General features: G+C 44.6%; 1 protein-coding gene across 1 annotated transcript in view; it reads right to left on the bottom strand.

Annotated features, from left to right (window-relative positions):
* Positions 1-18513, bottom strand: part of LOC146196967 (neprilysin-1-like) — a 98416-nt gene that overhangs the window by 58684 nt on the left and 21219 nt on the right. The window lies entirely within an intron of this gene.

Raw genomic sequence — 18513 nt, 5'->3', positions numbered from 1 at the left:
ACCGTGTAATTGTTATACCGCAAAAGAAATTGTTTCCTTCTCATCGATTGTCGCGTTTCGCAGATGGCGTGTAACAGGCCGATGATATCGGAAGTTGTCGAGCTTAGGGAACCATTACGCGTTGCATAACTTATAGTTGTTTCCTTTGTGTTGCGGCTATCACGCATTGATCGACATGCCACGGGCCGAATACAAGCGACAAATCGCGGTCATGGAAGAACACTTCGATTAGAAGATGCAAGTCCTGACACGTCCTTCTTTATTCGATGTTCGCAATTCTGTCGGAAAATTTTTAATAACGCAGATACGCGCAAACCCCCCCCCCCCCCCCCCCCCCCCCCCCCCCCCCCCCCCCCCCCCCCCTGCCCCAGCCCTCTGCAGAAATAATCGAGTGTTTTCTCATTTTGTGGTTTACTGACAATAAGTATAATTTTTGTGAACGGAGTAACTTTTTTTTTTAACGTGTGATCAGTTGTTCTTCGTTATGCACCTAATGTAGTGAATATGCTGCATAGTATTTTTCTTTTAAACACACACACGTCTGCATGAAAGAATGAGCAAAATCTAAAAGCCGAATAACGTGCGATTTACATTGCCCACGCGTATGGTTTGCTTTACAATATCGCGGAGGCCACCGCTCTGTGAGGCCTCAGATTTTACGCGACAGCCTAATGGGCTTGTTGTGCCGGACATCCATCTCCGCCTCTGGGTTTTAGTTTTGAGGAACGTGACAGAAAAAAAAAAAAATCCCACGTGATTTCCTATCGAAATCGTGACACAAACGTTCTTTGTGCAGCATTCACGGTGGTGTCATACCATCCCGCTTCACATTTAGCATCCGCCCGCTAGTTAAGCTGGAAGCTAGTATGCGACAGGGATCCGAACCGATGGCACATGTAGCGCTAATTATAGTCTGTCCATTCTATGTACCAGTGTCCACCAAGAAGTGAGGCAGATCCGCGCCTTCATTTCCCCCAAAACTAAACCAACCAAATAAGTTGAACGGTTTGCCAAATTGCCAAACTCTGTACCAGTCTCTCAGTGCAGAAAATAAAAAAATTTAAAATCTTGAAATAAAATGGCATTGTTATCACGTCTACTTTTAATGCGAAGCTTAAACGTCGTTCTGGTTGTTTTTGTTTTCTGTTTTTTTTTTTTTTTCAACAAGCAAACGAGCAAACGAGCAACCGAAACCACGAAGCTTTTCAACAAACCTGGGCTAATGTGATGGAAGCAAATGATGTACGCATGAGGCGTGTGTTAACACCCCTGCCTTGCGACAGATTGCAAACCCAGAAGGAATATTCCAAAATCCGCCAAGAAATTACTCGTTGTGCGAAGATGTAGTCTGGACGAGCGCCTCAGGATGTTTTCGCCGACGTATTTTCGCGAACACCAATTGCGTCGAAGAAAAGCAATAAAGTGAACGCGGAATTCTGCCTGGTGACTGATGAGCATGTCTTCCTCGTTGCGTATGGGTACTGGAGAGTTGGAGACTCCCGTTCCAAGGAAATATGCTTGGCGGAAAACGAAGAGGCGCCGTCGGGTGCTCGGTTTAGTTTTGACAGGCACACCGGCTATCAAATATAAGTTTAAAGATTTACTAAAGAAGCCGTCTAAGGTGCTCACGTCGTCTACGTGTGATGGAGTAGGATGTTTGTTGCAGAAAAAGATGGAGAGATTTTTTTTTTATTTTTTGCTTTTAGGAAAGAGGTGGAATGATTGCCGCATCGAGTGCGTCCAACGCTGTTCAAGCGCACCTGCAGTGCAACTAGTTCTGAGCCCAGTCGAATCAGAATCTTATGAAATCACACTTCCAGTGAAGCAATGTTAATCGTTACTTAGATACAGCATGTAGTTAACTTAAAGTAAAATATGTGCCTCGGTTTGCGCTAATACTGAACGTCACACAACAGACACCGTCCTCGCCAAGCGCCAAAGGTGATGGCGGCGCGTTCAAGTACTAAACGAATGGGAAAGCTCGCTTGAAAGCGTTTCGATGGTGGGGTTTCAAATATTACCTTTTTATGAGTAAACAAAAACTAAAAATCCCAGTTTTCTAAACCACCCACCATCATTAAATAGCCCCATCGGTCGTAACTCGGTGGAAAACGCCTATGGTAATCGAAGGAAATGTATTAACTTTTCACTGCAACAAACCATACAGAGGGGTGGGGCTGAACATTAAGACAAAGTGGAAAGCGTAGCTAAACGGTGCCTTAATTTTCCTGTGGGTTGTAAAAAGGTTCCTCCACTCGCGCTGAAGCCGCCGAAAATCGAAGGCGTGTACCGAAGATTCAAAATTCCCGAAGTAATTTTGGATGTTCATCGCTATTCGGCGCGTGGTGACTTTTGCATACGTTTTTCGAGGTTGTAGTACACGGGCGTCTCCGTATTCGTTCTCGTCAAAACGCGAAACCGCAGCCGCAGTTGAGCGAGATTAATCCAGCAATATCAGTGCAGATAGTGCTTGGAGCGGTCGAAGCTATAGAGTACATGATGTGATTTATGATCTCGCCCAAAACTCGTAGAGAAAATTCCGCTTCTTCAATGCATGAGAGAGCGAGCAAAAGGTGCCTTTTTTAATGTGACATGTCTTGATTTTTTTTTTCCTATTTCAAATGAGGCGGTGTGCTGCTATTCTTAACGATGTTACCCAAGGTCAAGATAATCCTAGCATGCATGGAGGTCCAGTGTTTACGAAACTTACACTTCTTTAGAACCCCGCCGGGGTGGCGCAGTGGTTACGGCGCTCGACTACTGTTCCCAAGGACGCGGGATCGAATCCCGGCCTCGGCGGCAGCTTTTCGATGGAGGCGAAAAGCAAGGCGCCCGTGTGCTGTGCGATGTCAGTGCACGTTAAAGAACCCCAGGTGGTCGAAATTTCCGGAGTCCTCCACTACGGCGTCTCTCATAGCCTGAGTCGCTTTGGGACGTTAAACCCCACAAACCAAACCACAAACCAAACTTCTTTAGCCCAGCTTTTGTGAGTATCAGGCAAAATAATGTAGAGGGGCATCCAAGTTAACCAAATTAGTATTTCGCTTAGATATTTTGGACAGAAAAAACTACAAGGGTTCAACGCTGCTGAACCAAATATTGAGCGAAAGCATTAGCTGCGGGTGACCGAGCATTCTTCTCTTTTTCTTCTTCCTTAGCCCACATATAAAGCCCCGCTTCAACCAACCCATATGAACGTGCCTTATTGGCCTATAGGGGTAACGTGAATACCAGGGTCCTGCAGGCTGATTCTGACATAACCGTCCCATGTGAAACGGGAGACCCAATTTGGCAGCTCCTGCAAGCTTGGGGTCGTCTACGATGGTCGTCTGAAGGTCACAGGTCAAACGTGATTACTGCCGAGACCACGCTGACGGCTTCAAAGTGCGAGTAGTATTGCTTTCGCAATAAAAAAAAAAAAGGTGTATAAAATCGAAGGTAGAACGGAAGAGATGGATTAATGAGCTAGGACGTTCGCCCCGACGTTTTGAAAATGTTTGCTGGTGATGCAGACGCGGGTATAAACCCTGTTGGCAGGCAATTTCCTTATCACTCCTTAAGCTTTCCAGTCAACACGTGTGCTTTACTTTATCGGTGGGTGTTTGCCCATTTTCGCCCGTGCGGCACGTGCAACGACTCTAAATTGTTGCCCCTCCGCTGCTGTTAGCGCTCAAGACCAAACCCGCGTCCCGAAACGCGTTTGAAAAAGCACTTCTTCGCACACCCGCTGGTCGAAAGAGATTATATTTAGCCGCGATCGATGCCCGGAGCGGACGTGTTAGTTTAGGAACCATGGAGCACTCCGGGAGTCCTTCCTGAAGAGCGTATATTGCGGGCAGCCTAAGAAAAACGCGTTCCGGATGACATACTCCGTGCCGCGTATACAAGCATTCTGGGCGCGCTCTATGCCCAGTGTCTACGCACGTACACTGCCAGAAATGATATCAATATATACACAAGCATTTTTTCTACAGATATACTGCATGCAAAAGGTTTTTCGTGGCTGTAATTGATTCTGCATCTTGTGAGCTGCCGGCTGAATAGCGTCGTTCGCGAGGTTGCCTTTGCAAGTTCTTAAGGAGCACTCTCTATTTGTTCTTTCTCAATTCCGATCGCTTCAGTCTGTTCGTCCATGATCGCCTACAATATTGTAGCACCATTTCATACCTAAACCGCTCAGCTCCAAGTTCGGAATACTCTTGTTTATAGCAGTGTACCGTCGAAATGCAGTAGCACTTTCTATAGTTTTGTACTATTCACATAGTGCACAATGTCAACCTCATGAGCAATGGAAATGACCCGGAGGAAAATAAGCCGGCCGTCTCACATCTCCTGAGAGGGTGTTATGCGTTTTGGAGTTTGCCGGCATGTAAGGGCCTTTCACAAAAAACGCCAACGACGTTCAAAGACGCGAGCAGCGGTGTGCTCCTGGGGCGAAAGCTTTGCGTCTCCCGAGAATTCTGCACCCAGGTAGATCTGACGGAGAGACAAGGTGAAGGTGGAAAAGAGGAGATATTAGTCGGAAGAATTAAGCTGCCGCAATCGGAATCAGCCGCCAGTTTGCAAAGCTGCATTTGGGGACATTATGAGGGTACGAAGACAGGATGGAGCTTTATTGTGGACGCGCTTGAAGAAAACGAAAGATGGTGGGATGCAGAGCGCTCAGTCATGTCTCGGCCTCGAAGAAGATAACAGTCGGGGAATCTTTGGCAGCAATTGCTGTTGCGTGCTTTTTCTTTTTATGTTTTGCGACGACGAAGGCGTGACATCGCGTCAGCATGCTTTGGCGTCAAACATGACGTCATTGCAAGCGACATGCTGAGATATGCAGGTCCTGCGACGTCATATGAAATCTATTAGAAAGATAAAGAAATATGAGCGAATACCTATATATAATCAACATCGCAAAAAAGCTGTTTCTAAATGTTGCGTTATATATTCCCAATCGAACTGGGCGTTTTCCCTTGCGGTTTTTCCCGCTTCCGTCGGCGGCTTAACGTGGATGTAAATGTTCGATTAGACCAGGCAATCGCGTGATGGCAGGGAATCATTACCGATCAACATTACCTCTCCAACCTGCTTACAATTTTCTAACGGGCATAAGCATACAACAAACTTGTCAACAAGACCGCGTGGAGGTAAGAAAAGCCTGGCGCAAAAGGTCAGGTTGGCAAGCGCTCAATATATGCTCGTGGTGGCAGATGGAAGTGTTTATGGCATCCTCTATTCTGTCCTCCACAGTTCTAGGAGCGGGAGATACAGCCATATGTAACTCATAAAATAAAAAGATCTGCAGTAAAAATACGTTTTGCAGTAAAACGACCGGTGCTCGCCCCCACAACGTTTGCCTGTAGGTTCGGAGTACATGTGCGACATCTCGCGTCGCCCGGAACAGGGAAAATCTTGTCGCTTATCGTTTAAACGAGCAATAATGCACGAGAAATATTTATTTTGCTCCTAGCGTACACCGATATAGTTTCTTCAATGTTCAAAGTTTTCGACAACTGCGGTGGCACGGGCGATGATAATCCGGACATCACCATGACGACATTTCGTATGATGTATGCCATCGCTAATCACTCTGTTTGCGTATAAGAGCGGGGGAAAATAAATGACAGCACGGAGGGCGAAGCATGCTGGTGATTTACTGAGTAAACAAACACCGAGGCCATCGGCTCGCAGCGCGAAGCACAGCTTGGCGACAAAACCGCGCGCTATCGACGGTCTCCCCTAGCTGCGCGTGAGTACCTACAAAGAGGGCTTTACTGACAAAACCGCCGGACCCTGACGGCATTTATTATTATTATTTTTTTTCATCGGATGGAATTACCGCGCCAACAGGAACCAACAAATCGATGCGCCCTCAAGCTTTTTTTTTTTTTTTTTTTCTCGCTCTCTGCCTGTCGCGCTTCCTTTTCGCGCTCTTAATGAAGAGCTGTTTGCGCTTTTGACATCCTCGCCATGCACCCAACCACCGACTTCAAGTGTAACCTCTGAGTTTACTTTTTTTTTTTTTTTTTGGTCAGTCTCGTTACATGCTGTGTATTTCCATTCCACATAATCAGGTTTCTTGCTTCGGTTTGTTACTGAAAAGCGAGCTTCCTCCTTCTAGAAATCTATCATCAAATGAATACAGTAAAATACGACTTGTGTGCTGTGGGGTATTTTTATGTATTTTGTTAGCACATGATGCACGGCAAGCTGTTTGTAAATACACCTGTGTAAGCGCAATTTTCTTTGTAAGGATAGACCGCTAATCCTCCTGCACTCCTCCCCCTCTTCCCTTTCCCCCACCTCTACTTTCTCTCCTGTCAGGAAAAAGAAAACGTTTTGTGCGCCGACGCAAGTGACTAATATTTTTTTTTAGTGGCAGATCCGACATTCCCGGAACAGCGCTGTGTTATCGTCATCTTTTATTTATTTGTTTTTTTTTTTTTTTGCTGAATGTTGAGGTGATCGTTCTTTTCTTTTTCGGCCTCGTACTGAATGTCATAAGCGTATAAAGCTTATTGTTGGCTACGCTAACACACTGTTCGAATAGTTGCGCATCATCCCTACTTCTCAACTTCATTCTCACTACTGAGTAGAGAGAAAGCGCCAATGTGTTCACCCCAAGCCGATAATTGCCGAAATTTAATCATGTGCATCCTTCCTTTCTCGCTATGAATGATTGAAGTATGTGCTGCATTCTACTCCATTTTACGGAATTTGCTAAGAAATATAGCGCATGGCAAGCCTAAACCCCATTATGTGCGTATACAATCTACCGAATAGCAACCCGTGAGTAGTCTCCTCTTTACGCTCGTGGGTAAGCTGGGAAAGCGCATTTTCGAGTGTAAAATACTTGGCTTCCTCTAAGCAGCGTAAAATTCTAAAGCGGGGGCAAGCTAGCTACGCAAGCGTTTTGCCATCTAACTCCTACAGATTATATATTACCTCTGCTCAATAAGGTTTCTCAGAGAAGCTGATCTTGCAGCAAACATCTTTAATATTAATCACTTATCAGGGCTTGGATGTTTTGCATGAGGATGCAATTGGCGTGATTGACGCAGGATCAATAAACACATGCGCGGCACGTTCTCTATTGAGAAATACGGAACCCGGCTTGGCAGAGCCTTAGAGTTAAATAAAGGTAGCGCTGTCGACTGAGACGTGAAAACAGGGCTAAATCGCAGATCGTGATATCGTTTTGTTCAGAGAACAGCGCAGGCAAGAAGCACTGGCGTCATCAACGGCGTCATGAAATAACTGTTTATCGAGCAAGGTCATGTGAAGGTGACATGCCAATGGTGACGTTTTCATCCCCCCTGTAACACATTGTGAAATGTTATTTTTCACTTATTCTTATGCGTAAATAAAAACGAAAAAAGCAACAGAAGAAGACGGAAAGAAATAGGCTTTTGGTGCTCCGAATACACTAAAATCAAGCCCCATGCGCTACGCAAGAAACTTTGGATGCAGGCAATATTTCGATAATCAGTAGCCTTCAATCTCCTTATCAAGGACAAAGGGACATCTAAGAAGGAACCGTATAAAGAGTTCTCTATTTTAGCAGCTCTAGTCAACCTTATATTTAAAAAAAAAACGCACTGTTTTAGCATAAGTTCCTCACCTGCTCTTGTTAGCAAACATCAATAAATCTCCAGTACACGAAACGACGTTGGTGTACTTGACAAGAAGACAAGCACATGGTAATTATGATTACTAAATAATTTGGACACCATATGTAGGCTTGGCCACTTTAGGAAATAACCACTGCGTCTAAGGTTCTTTGATGCATGGAATGTCAGCCAACATTATCTTAGAAGCTATTGTAAACCTAGGGTTACATGTCCAAATACCAGGCGTTTCTCATAACTGCTACACTATTTGTGAAACGCAGCTTTCAGCGGACACTCGGCGTGTGCGAGACGCCGTTTCGCAGACCCCTGCCCCTAAGGTGATTCGCATTTTTCTTTTCCTCTACAAAACCTCTCCACAACCAAACAAATGAAAATACATGTATGACATCGAAGGAATGGCCTTAGCATAAAAAAAAAATCCAGATATTAACGCACCATTATCGCCACGAGAATGCTAACCTCTTAGCTCTACGGTAAATAGTTCAGCCGTACAACCTGTGAATCTCCACTCACCTTCACTTTCAGCCGCACACCACCTCAGCCGAGAGCAAGCCGGTGCTTAACTGAACACGGCAAATAGCCATTGCCTATGGTATAAGCGGTGCCTATCCTTCGTTCGCTCCCCACGACTCGTGATCGACCATCAAGGAACGAATCACGCTTCTTTCTCTGTTTGTGTATTTGTGTCTTGTACGCGTGCTTGAGCTGTCATTAGGTGCCGGATACGTGTCTGACAATGCGCCTGCTACACCGGCTCTGTCCAGGAAAGAAACTGTCGACTCTACGCACTGCCCTCTGACAACGAAAAGTGTTTGCATTTCCTTTGAATGTACCCGTCCTGCCTTCACCGCTGTCGGTGATGCTGTTGTCATTGCTGTCTTGGCTTGCTTAGGCTGTCACCACATCCACGTTGAGTCCCGCAGTTAGTTATTATTAATGCGATGGAACTGGTGAGGTCGTTAAGAAGAGAAAAAGGAGCAGATGCGTAAAGAGGCGCCGTTGATGCTGAACTTGCGTTTGTCCGAAACAAGCAAAGAATCCTGAGTTCCTTCAGATGTAAAACATGATCTTTAAAACTAGCTACGATGGTTCCCTCAAGCTGGCGTTTCCATAAATTATTTTTATCGGCCGTAAACAATAACACGCGCCGTAAAAAACAAGAAAAAAAACAGACATTTTGATGATATTGGCATCGCTTGAAAAGTCGCCTATCACACAATGAAGTACATTTTTCTCTGAGAGAACCCCCAATGAAGCTCTCTGTGTGCACTGATTTGTGTGGGTGGTTTAAGCTCACAGCTGATCACGTGACAGCTTCCTTTTGAGGTCAACAAATGTTCCTACGTAAATCTCGCTGAATGGTAACAACGAAGGATCAGTATTCGTTCAATTGTGTATACTTTTCCTGGCTTTGTGCCTGATGCGTCTTGAGTCGAAGCGGTGAATTCCTGCCCGCCAGACCATGTCACTGTCTCTGTAGCTGCGACCGAGAGGCGCGTAGTTCAGCAAAGCGTCCTCTAGACATTTACAAGACGTTCATGGCTAACCGATGAGAGACAGCTGGCTCGAGCCCAGAGCTTCAAGGACGCGCAGGGCTACTTGAAAACAAAAACAAAAGCGAGCAAACCTCATAAAAGTAATTTCACGCAAAGGCTGCCGTACTCGAACCCTCGGCGCAGTGTTGGTTACATGCATCACTTGCTCAAGCCAGCCGCATTAGCGCCCGGCGGAATAATCGAAGAAACACGGCGTTGCTGTACATATTCTTTTTATGTATCACTTTGTATATGTATCTCTTTGTATGAAGATGTATCGCTTCGTATACTTTATTTTAACTATACCGGCCGTGCATGAAATTTTCGAGCTTGTATTGAATTCGTACGTTTTTTGTTTTTACCATATTGTGTTCGCCGGTTTTGCCTCTTTTGACTGCTTTTGCTGTACCAATAATATTTTTCATAAGTTTATACATCCATCCATAGGAGGTCCCGATACAGCCCTGAGCTCTGGGACCTCCTTCTGTATTATTTATGTAATACCTGTTATCATGAATAAACAAACTTTCTTTCTTCTTTCTTTTTATTTCGCGTGATAAAGGCAGCGCATATTCAGTGGACGACGCTTCACGGATGGACTAATACAGCGCGGGGACTAAAGGACAAGACATCTTGTTACATTGCGGCTCTATGGCGACGAAGATGGCGCGAAGCACGCGAGCTTCGCTTCGGACTCACAGGATGGCGCAAGACGTCTGTTGGTCGATAACGGAACAGGTTTAAAGTATTATCTCTGCATCCTGCTCATTTCGCGAGGAAAAACAAAACAAAATGAAAACACGAGGACTACGCTGACAGAATCGGGCGGAGAATCAAGAAAGAAAGATAATCGGCCGCTCCGCACAAACACAAAGACGTCATGACCGCGCCGGAACTGTCCTTGAGGAGCGTGGCCTCTCGGAGGACAAGGGATGACCGAAGAAGGACCTCGCGTGTGCCGTCGACACGGTGCTGTCGTCGCGCACAAAGTCGTGTCATTCAATGCCCATTTTGCGAGCCTGCCGAAAGGAGGCTCTTTTGTGCGACGTGTGACGCGCGCTTTAGGCGTCGCTTCTGGACTTTGTCTCAAAGTGTTTTCGCATAGCTCGTCTTCGCTCCAGCCTTTCTCATTCCTTCCCTCTTCCTTTCTTCCGTTTCCTTTGTCTGCTCACAGCGCGAGTTTCGCATGACGATGACCAAAGCCCTTTGAGTTCGGCTGCCTTCTCAAGTCTGCCTGTGTCTTGAATTTCAGCGCTGTAGCGAGGCTCTACGTAGAGTTATAAAAGAATATTTGTTTTCAAAACCCTTTTGAGCTATTCTGCGAAGTCGAGTCTGATTAAGCGAAGTGCCTAAGAATGTGTCATCCTGGAGATCGAAATGCTTGTGTGCCTGCCAGGTGTGACCGGCTTTGCAATTTCTGTGCATATTATGCATTGCATCCGGGAAGCGGCATTGCATATCCAAATACCGCATTCTTTTAATACTAATTTTGATGAGAATATGTCATGAAAATGAGTGATATATTTAAAACATGTTGCGCAGTGTTGAATAAACTTACACTGACAATGCAATCTTCTAGTGGAGAGCATAAATGGACAATTTCAAAGCAGCAACAGAGAAAACTGCATTCAATCTTATAAAGCTTAAGACGCTAGCTTCGGGAGGCGTGCAAATTTGAGTATGGTGTCATTTTCCTGCCGATAAGAGCCGTTTTCTAAATAGTCTCTACCAGGACGTCTGAGAGCGCTGCGACAGGATTCCTGTTATAACAACCTGAAACGCGAGCTGATTTCATCACAGGTTTTCCTCACAGTTACACGCCTCTATAAAAAGACTCTTTTCAATCATAAGTAATGCCCTGATAAGCATGCAGGAATATCCATCGAGCTCGCGGGTTGATTCATGTTTAAATAATTAGGCGCTCCGAACTTAAAAGAGCCCTCTCAAGAAAAACAGAACAAAAAAACAAAAAAGAAACGTCACCAGCGAATGGTTTTCCTAGATGCAGCAAGGTCTGCACTGTACAAATATGCAACGACAGGGAATTACGTATGAGACACGCAAAATGAATTTCGAGAGACATTTGTCATTTTTTTACGGCGGCTACTTACGAAGACCATCTTCCTTGTTGCGCAACAGTTGCGGCCCTCTTGCCTTCGTGTAAAAATTCCAGGATAGGGAGGTGCGGGGGGGGGGGGGGGGGGGGGGAGGCTTGGGGCGTTTTATGAATCAGTGTGAGCTCACGAGTCAGCAAAACATCTAGAATTCTAGATAATGGTGCCTTAATTGCCGCTGCTTAACACAGCTCCCCACTGTCGCTGGGACTTGGGTGAGTGCGCCCCGTGGTTAGATCTTTCCGTGCCTCGGGTATACGCAGTGAAGAGAAGAAAGTACGCTTGTTTCCGTGGCGCTTCTGGGCATTTCAGAAGCACCGCTGAGGCTACACAGTCCGAAAAACAGTACAGAAAATGTTCTGTTGTTATGACACAATTTCTTTGCGGTTTTTGACGGGAAGCCTGTTGTGACATCAGAACGTTCTGAAGTAACATCAGAAATTTCTGTAACAGAAAAGTGCTACAGAACTACTAACAACAGAAATATACTACAGAAAAAACTACAGAACTACAGAACAGTACTACAGAACTAAAGAAAAATCTGACTTTTACGACAGAACAACGGAATTTTTGTCATATTTTTGACACAGTTCTCTAGTTTTTTTTTTTTCGACTGGCCTAGGCTTATATGATGTGTCCCAGCGAAAGTTAACTGTTCTTTTAATATAAATGGAACATCCTAGTCCCCCTTTGAAACCAAATGATAGGTGTCGAGAGTCACGAGCAGTAGTCTTCAGTAAATTTCGTTCTTTAAAGATGAATAATAAGCAAAGTGTAAATAACTAGCATTCTATTTGTCAGCTATAGGAACGAAGTGTTAAGGTAGAAGTTGCTGGTCGTCTTTAAAAACTGCTAGCTGAGATATTCGCATCAGGGAACCGTTCAGGTAGAGTAGTTACTCGACCATCCTTAAAAGATGACTCGCGCAAGGAAACGCTGTCACAGGACAAAGTTGGTAGCGTCCCAAGACGAGTTTCAATAATTCCTCTTTTTGCTGAAACGCTTTTTTTTTCTTTTGCTGGGGCTTCGTGTGCGCAAAGGGTGAGTAACGCACATGTGGCAGAAGCTAGTCACGTGACACCTTTATTTGAAGGCCTGTATAATAAATGGTTCGTTAGGTGCAAACGTTTCAGTTGGCTGTATTTAAATACATTTTCCAATTTTCTGAATTCAAGTTCTCTTTCTGGCACTAACAATGCGATAGTTTTTAATTAGATTTGCTGATTGAATACATTCGAGAAAGAATACCGCATTTCAAGTAACGAGACTCTCAGCAGCTCTCACTTGGCTTTGCTGGAAGATGGCAGGCAAGTATTTTTTGAAAGCGTGGTTATTTTTACCGGGACAGCCCATTTATGCTGTATTGAGGAAGATTTCCACTCCCGGCGACACATGAACGACATGAACACGACAGAAAGACAAACAAATTTACCGACTTGAATGTTCAGGAAACAATATAATTTTTTACCGTTGCCTTATGCGTATCAACTTACCCTCGACTACAACGTGAACGTCGTCTAACAGCTCTAATACGGCTTCATTTGGGAACAAATTGGTGTTTATCATGTGAGAGCGAAGGTATACGTTCTGCTTATAGGTTCTATTTTCTCCAAAACGACTTCGTGGACGTCAAAAGCCGTATGTTTTGCAACGAATGGCAGAAGCGTGTCTTGCGCATACTGGTTAACCCTGTCATCCCTCAGCAAAAAAATAAAAAAAGGAACGCCAATTGAAAGTTTCTGAAGCAAATTTTCATATTCGTTAAGAAAATTATAAATACTGTGAACTTAAAATTAAGCAATTATTCTACCATTCGTGCTTCTAAGAATGATGAAACTGCACTCAGAAACTCAGGTGTACAGACAAAATTAAAGTCAAATTCATTTCAACTGTCCCATCAGAAGACAGAACCACAAGAGAACAGAAAATTGTACCACCATAGACATTGCGGACTGTACTACCCTTACGGTTATCTTTCGCAAAAAGTGGTCTTACAGCAAGTCTTCAAATTTTGTAGCGGCTGGCACATTTCCCCTGTTTCATAGATGATGTACAAAATGTCATTCGCGCAGTACTGCCGCAAACAAGGGAAGCAAGGGCAACCGAAGCGAAGGATGGCGTTCTAGCTTACGGGCGTAGTTACTGTTGTTGCAGGCCAGTCTTCCCTTGAAAGCAGGGACTGCCAATCATACCGCTTGAGCATCATTGGCTCGCAGGCTAAATGGAGCAGCCATGAGGGCCAACAGACAAAAGTATTCGCCGTGACGGGCATCTGACTTTAACAGACGTGAAGGTAACAGGCTTCCTTCGCAAGTGGGGGATTAGGAAACATAATAACGGGGAGGAGAGGGGAGGGGGGTCTAAGACTTTGCAGAGAATGCCTGCTAGCTATCTCCTCTTGCGTTAACGGGATAGGTGTTGTGGGCCAGTGTCGCAATATTTCTCACTGTAAACCTTTACGCAGACCTATTTCATTTGTGAGTTGGGAATGCATAATCGCATGCTTTTTCGACTCCGCTTACGGATCAATCAGTAAACTCATTCCTGACTCTGTTATGTCAGTTATGTCCGTGTGTTTGTTATTTCCGAGTTTTCTTTATTTTACTGCCTTGTATCGTCCGACCACACTCTTTCAGGAAAAAAAAAATAAAGGTTTCTAGCTCTATTTTTCCACCTGTCAACCTTGCCATGTTGTAGAGATGGCAGAGGCACAGCGCTCTGTGTTTGCCTTCTTGACACCCTTAGTACATTCGCAACACCATTCAGCTACTGCCTGAGCAAAATGTTACTCAAGTAGTCGTGAACCTTTAGGGAGAGACCTCTGGACCGGGAACAGTAGGCTCTTGAGAATAAGTCATCTGTTGTCACGTTGTATACGACGGTTTAGGACTTGGCGTACGCGTTTACTTCCTCGACACAATGCCCTGAAGGCGACAAGTCTGCTTGCGTGTTCTTGTCGCGTCCAGGTATAATCTGCACGGTCATGTTCAACAGGCTCGGTGCCCGACAGTTATCCTCGTTAGGCTGTCCGCAACCGTAACGCAGTACGGAGAGGACGTCCATCGCCTGGCATGATCGCTTAACGTATATCCACCACAGCGACAAGTTCGGCGGCAAGCAGAGCACGGCGACGCGGGATCGACAGCGCCGTCTACTCGTGGCGTGTCTCCGTTCCTGCACGCTCCTTTCGCAAGGAGGTAGCGCGCGTCATGCGTCCGCTGCATATTCAACAGGCCGCTGGCGCCGACGGCCGCACTGAGCCGTGCCTCATTGAAGCTTTACTCAAGCTTGTCGACATCGCCTTTATTGTGTCTCTTTTCTACTTTATTTTCTGTTTCTTTGGCAAGCCCCGCCCGAAGGGTATCCTCCGGTCCACTGACGCGTAAAACAAGCGCGTCGCCCAAGAAGGAGAAAGAGTGTATGGTTGTGCGCTGCAGGTGATGGCTGCATTAGAGCACGTGGCTTTCTCGAAATGAACACAGAGGCGGGTAACGTTCTCTGGTAGCTATGCAAAGGTTGTCTACTGGAAGGCATGGTTCTGAAACAGGGTTACTGAGAACACCTGCGGTAGCTTGTGGCAGAAATATCAATATGGAAGCGGAGTTTTTGGATATCAAAGTCGATGGTATCGTTTACGGACGCGTGGCTAACACTGGTGTGTTGTATACCCTTGAGCGCTACCAGTGTCAAGCGTTTTCGGAACTGAAGAGGAAGTCATAGCCGTACGTCTTACGCGAGAAAATAAGCAAATAAGTGCTTCCTCGGTTCGGTTCTCACCTCAGTCCCAGTTTGCATTACTGGTTATGCGAAAGTGAAATGCTATCTTGTTGCTTTATTGTTTGTTATAAGAAACTATAAGAAAAGAATAGTCTAAAGTAGAGCTGGCAATATTGGGATAGGTACATAATGATTGATGCGTGATCATATATTGGAGAAAATTGAGGTTTCGGGTAAGAAACGTAATTTGAAAATACCTTCATCGCAGAGAAAGGGGCACGTTTGCTGCTAATGGTATTGGTTAAGTATCAATATTGTCTTTCCTAAAAAGTAACAGAAATATCTGCTCCCAGAGAGGAGAAGAAAGAGGCAATTTGCGGCATAGGACGAGCTGCTTGAGATAGAGAAATTTTTATACCAATACGGTCCTACCAGCAGCTACAGCGAGCTGGACAATGCTATGTATTCGACTGATATCGTCCTGTAAGAAAAAAAGTCATTTGAAGAGCAGTCCTGAACAGTATACCGTAGCCTGCTAAGAGAATATGGCTTGTGGGGACAAAGTAAGCCTAATAATCATATGTGTGTTTTGTGTATATAGTAACGGTGTTCTACAATTATTGTTGAAATAGCAGCAAAACGAGACGGTTTCGTCATAGCAGTTAGTGCAATACCTATATATACACACCGTTTTTTTTTTCTTTTTTTTTTCAATGAGCAATATACACGATAGAAAGGAGATTTGCATGGTCATTGATTTATAAATATCAGACGGTCGCGAAATTATTAAGAAGTATATATGCAAAACAATGTCTCCGCACTGTTTGGGGCGCTGTCATTACAAGACGATCTATATTAGAGAACTTTCTTTGATTTCGGCATCTGATCAGTATTCTGAGGTGAAAATGCAGTCGCTATACACCGATTACCTACTCCTGGCCTACTATAGGCGTCACCGAAGGTCCGCTGTCGATGGCTGCGATAACAAAAAAAAAAAAAAGAAATGTTGGAAAGGACACTTAAACTGTGCCTTTAGGGTATGTCACGATAGCGCTAACCAGTCCCTCCCGCGGCTTCCTTTTATCCTCGCTCGCGTACACGCTCTTTGCCTATCGCTCAATCACTTATCCCTTGATTTGTGCCTGTGCTATCTAAAAAAATACTATTTAACGTATAGAGTCGTAAGCTACCACGTTATGATACCCAACAGAGGTAATAGTCCCGCTTAATTAACCAAGCTGTAATAACGCGCCTGCTTTGTCCAGCTGTAGTATGTCTGACTTCCGCCAATCAGTAGCCGGCCATGTCACCTCACACAGTCACTGCCATGATTTCTAGTCAATGCCAGCAACGCCAACGTCAGATTTGGTGGAAAAGGAAATCTTTAATGCCATCGATGTTTTCGCATTAAAATGCTTATAGTCCGACGGCAAAGAATCATTGCAGGTTACAGATGTGCGTCCAAGGAGATCGCCTATAAGCTCTACATTCTTTCTTTTTTTTTTTTTTAATTGCATCTATCATCTGCACCGCCGCGGTGGTGCAGTGGTAGGATGCCCGAATGCTTTGCCGGAGCTCCCAGGTTCGATCCCGATCGCCGGCGGCTGCTTTTCGATGAGGAGACACGGATAGGTGTCCGTGTGCTGTGCGATATCAGCGCACGTTAAGATCTTCAGGTGGTCGAACTTACAAAGTAGCCCTCCACTACCGACTCTTCTTTCTCTGTTACCTTCCTCCCTTCCCTTACGACGCGGTTTAGGTGTCCACAGAAAAAAGTGCGACAGATACTGCACCTTTCATTTCCGGTGAAAAAATTATTATTTTCTATCCTCTTAAAAACGACTCTTGCTGTTTATCAGGGCGCGAAGATGATATGCTCAAGGCCACGCCAGACAGTAAAGCAGTGTAGATATGGAAATGTTTGACCGAGCTGGAGAACTGCCGGGCTCAGTGGCATTGCTGAAATAATTTGTGGTTTAAGAACCAGCATCGGGTCGAGGGCGATGTCTGACGTAAAATAAGATTCTAGTATTGCTTTTTCTGATGCGCAAGGAAATGAAAGGCTGTTGGGCTAATGCTCGCAGTCGTAAACCAGTACGTGGTAAAATTATTAAAATGACTTTTGTCGTCGAATTAGTAGAGATACGAGGAATGTGCACGTAAAATGCGCGCAATCGACTTACTTTAGTGTTGGTAGCCGGCAGCACTTCAAATGATTTGTGGCGTAGGTTGTGAAAACACTTCAACGGCAGGAAATAAGTGTAAGCTAATCTTCTCACACGCTCAGCTTTTTTATTAGTTAGCTCTTGTTCACGGTTTTGGGAATAGAGAAGAAAAGCCGCAAGAAAGCCCAAAAAGCTAAATTTAATTACTTTGTGCACAGGAGATATTTAAATATTCGTGTGCCCATATTAACATAGGACCGATCCGATATGATCCACTACATATCATCCGTATATGAATTTAAGGCTGATCAAAGAGAGCTGTTTTTTGTTTTTTTTTTTCGGAAAAAAAAAAAAAAAAAACCTAACATAATACTCCAATCGGATCCTGTGCGGTACCTGAATAAATAAATTGCGAACTGAGCCTAGGTGAATGAGAGTGCGGTAGGAAAGGTGCGCAATTCAGCGTGACAAGATTGTAAACAGCAAGCGTCTTTGTTTGTTTAAAGTACTTCATTATTACAATTGGTTATTGCTCTTAATGCATGCACTGTTTTAGAGTACTTGTCCTTCGCGTTTTTATGACGGAATTATTTTGGCAGGCCGCTACACTCCACACAACGCGACACTGTGGTGTTCCGTAGGGGCTAAAGAAGCGATAATGGTTGCGCTTGCTCTAAAGCTCTTACATCGTTTATATCTCTCCACAGGATGATTTCTATATTGAAACGAGGACTAATTATTGTTGTTTTTGCGCCATTAACGCATAAAGAAAATACTGGATAGTTTTAACCACTACCGTTGGCAGCAATCGTTCTGATCTCTGTATATGTAAACACGCCCAACAGAAGACAGTGAAGAAAGTGAAATACGAGGGGTAAGGAATTGCTCAAACCACCTTTAGAACATGACCATTGTGCTTTTTCCTGGTAAACAAGGAAGATTACTTGTACACCACATTGACACAATCGGAAAGGCTCTCTTTGGTATGATTTATAACGTCCATAGGGTCTTTTTCAGGGAGAGCGAAGCGAACTGAATCTTTGGTGCAGTCGACAATGACAGAGCGAGATGAGGAACAGCCATGACACTGACGATGAAAAAAATGTTGCTTCCAAGAAGGAAGGCAAATGAAAATGAATCGCCTAGACACGCAGCATGAAAATCCTGGCTGTAAATGTGCTTAGATTTTTTGTAAGTATTGGAACAGAACTTCGCCGGATTCTCTGTGGATAGGGTGTTCGTCGGTAGGCTCCTAGAGTCATATTCGTGAGCATTCAGTTCAAGTATGCTTAATATTTTGATTTTACCAGATGTCTCATTTCGCCCTCTAAACTGTCACAGTTTTCTCGAGGTTGGGGGC

Source organism: Amblyomma maculatum, chromosome 3 (genome assembly GCF_055883805.1).
Source record: "Amblyomma maculatum isolate TAMU_Amacu chromosome 3, ASM5588380v1, whole genome shotgun sequence".
Taxonomy (NCBI): Eukaryota; Metazoa; Arthropoda; class Arachnida; order Ixodida; family Ixodidae; genus Amblyomma; species Amblyomma maculatum.
The sequence above is the reverse complement of the archived record's forward strand: the minus strand, read 5'-3'. Positions and strand labels throughout refer to the sequence as shown.